Source organism: Scylla paramamosain, unplaced genomic scaffold (genome assembly GCF_035594125.1).
Source record: "Scylla paramamosain isolate STU-SP2022 unplaced genomic scaffold, ASM3559412v1 Contig5, whole genome shotgun sequence".
Taxonomy (NCBI): domain Eukaryota; kingdom Metazoa; phylum Arthropoda; class Malacostraca; order Decapoda; family Portunidae; genus Scylla; species Scylla paramamosain.
Window position 1 is genome coordinate 507,501 of NW_026973670.1, and position 2,500 is coordinate 510,000.

General features: G+C 40.0%; 1 protein-coding gene across 1 annotated transcript in view; it reads left to right on the plus strand.

Annotated features, from left to right (window-relative positions):
- The window catches only part of LOC135096608 (trypsin-3-like), a 19,233-nt gene that overhangs the window by 7,379 nt on the left and 9,354 nt on the right, over window positions 1-2,500 (plus strand). The window contains exons 11-14 of the mRNA XM_063998237.1: window positions 1-82; window positions 810-1,098; window positions 1,593-1,788; window positions 2,365-2,483. The exon at window positions 1-82 is cut by the window's left edge and continues 85 nt beyond it. The gene's annotated coding sequence lies outside the window, so the exon portion shown is untranslated. The remainder of the gene's footprint in view (window positions 83-809; window positions 1,099-1,592; window positions 1,789-2,364; window positions 2,484-2,500) is intronic.

The window sequence follows — 2,500 nt, forward strand, 5'->3', positions numbered from 1 at the left end:
GTGTGCGTGCGAGCGTGTGCGCCAAACTGTGTTCTGATGATGACGATTGTGCCTCCTTTATCTACGAGAGAGAGAGGGAGAGGTAAGAGAGAGAGAGAGAGAGAGAGAGAGAGAGAGAGAGAGAGAGAGAGAGAGAGAGAGAGAGAGAGAGAGAGAGAGAGAGAGAGAGAAATTCATTATTATTATTATTATTATTATTATTATTAGAGAGAGAGAGAGAGAGAGAGAGAGAGAGAGAGAGAGAGAGAGAGAGAGAGAGAGAGAGAGAGAGAGAGAGAGAGAAATTCAATATTATTATTATTATTATTATTATTAGAGAGAGAGAGAGAGAGAGAGAGAGAGAGAGAGAGAGAGAGAGAGAGAGAGAGAGAGAGAGAAATTCAATATTATTATTATTATTATTATCATTATTATTATTATTATTATTATTAGAGAGAGAGAGAGAGAGAGAGAGAGAGAGAGAGAGAGAGAGAGAGAGAGAGAGAGAGAGAGAGAGAGAGAGAGAGAGAGAGAGAGAGAGAGAGAGAGAGAGAGAGAGAGAGAGAGAGAGAGAGAGAGAGAGAGAGAGAGAGAGAGAGAGAGAGAGAGAGAATATTATCTACAGTTCTCCTCCTCCTCTCCCTCCTCCTCCTCCTCCTCCTCCTCCTCTTCCTCCTGCTCCTCCTCCTCCTTCTCCTCCTCCTCCTCCTCCTCCTCCTCCTCCTCCTCCTCCTCCTCCTCCTCCTCCTCCTCCTCCAATCCTTTTCCTCTTACTACTACTACTACTACTACTACTACCACAACTACAACTATTATTACTATCCTTGCAGGTGCCTCCTTACTACATACAAACTGACTGACCACCATCTTGACTACCACCACAGCAACCACTATTACTACCACAATCACCACTACCACCAACATTGCTCGCTACCACAATTCGTCTGCCACAACCAGAAGTGCATTCTACCACAATTCAAATGCGATGGATTTGACAATTGTGGTGATGGGAGTGATGAGGCGGATTGTGGTAGTAGTGGTGGTGGTGGTGGTGGTGGTGATGGTGGTTGGGAGGTAATGTTGGTAGGGGGAGAACGTGACTACAGTGGAAATGTTATGGTGAGTAGAATTGTGGTAGTTACGATTGTGGTTAAGATTGTGGTAGTTACGATTGTGGTTGTTAAGATTGTGGTTGTTAAGATTGTGGTTGTTAAAATTGTGGTTGTTAAAATTGTGGTTGTTAAAATTGTGGTTGTTAAAATTGTGGTTGTTAAAATTGTGGTTGTTAAAATTGTGGTTGTTAAAATTGTGGTTGTTAAGATTGTGGTTGTTAAAATTGTGGTTGTTAAAATTGTGGTAGTTAAGATTGTGGTTGTTAAAATTGTGGTTGTTAAGATTGTGGTTGTTAAAATTGTTGTTGTTAAAATTGTGGTTGTTAAGATTGTGGTTAAGATTGTGGTTGTTAAGATTGTGGTTGTTAAGATTGTGGTTGTTATAATTGCTGTAGTTTAAGATTTTTTGTCAAGAATTGTGGTTATTGACTACTACTACTACTACTACTACTACTACTACTACTACTACCAAAACTAACATAACCCTTTTCTCTCCCTCAGATTCGTATCAACAACAACAACAACAACAACAACAACAACAACAACAACCATGGCAGTAGTAGTAATAGTAGTGAATGGTCATACATTTGTGATGACTACTTTGACTATCAGGCGGCCGATGTTGTGTGTCGAACTATCGGTCTTAAAGGGGCCGTAAAATTTACTAAGAATAACTATTTTGGCGATAGTAATAGTGGTAAGTAGTAGTAGTAGTAGTAGTAGAAGTAGTAGTAGTAGTAGTAGTAGTCGTTAAATTCACTGTAATGTTAATAGAGTCTCTTTTATAACGAAAACTTAAACGATTTTCGATCTTTTGTTTACGAAATGAGGAAGGTAATTAGAGAAAACGGATTCATTTTAAGGGAGACTAAACTGTAAGTAATATTTTTTTATCTCCGTTTTCTTTTCAATTTTTTCTTTAATTGAGAACGTCAATGACCTAGAGAGAGAGAGAGAGAGAGAGAGAGAGAGAGAGAGAGAGAGAGAGAGAGAGAGAGAGAGAGAGAGAGAGAATATACTAGTTAACTCTTGCATTGGGGAGGTGGACAGAATAGTGGTGAAAGACTGAGAATACTGGTTAACTCTTGCATTGGGGAGGTGGACAGAATAGTGGTGAAAGACTGAGAATACTGGTTAACTCTTGCATTGGGGAGGTGGACAGAATAGTGGTGAAAGACTGAGAATACTGGTTAACTCTTGCATTGGGGAGGTGGACAGAATAGTGGTAAAAGACTAATTTTAAGGGAAACTAACCTAACTTTTTTCTTTCCAGCATTACGTAGGTCAGAATCCCGTTTTCTGTTGGATGATGTCATGTGTACGGGGCAAGAAAAGCACATACGATTTTGTACACACAGAGGGCTTGGCGTACATGACTGTGTACCCACGGAGGTGAGAGAGAGAGAGAG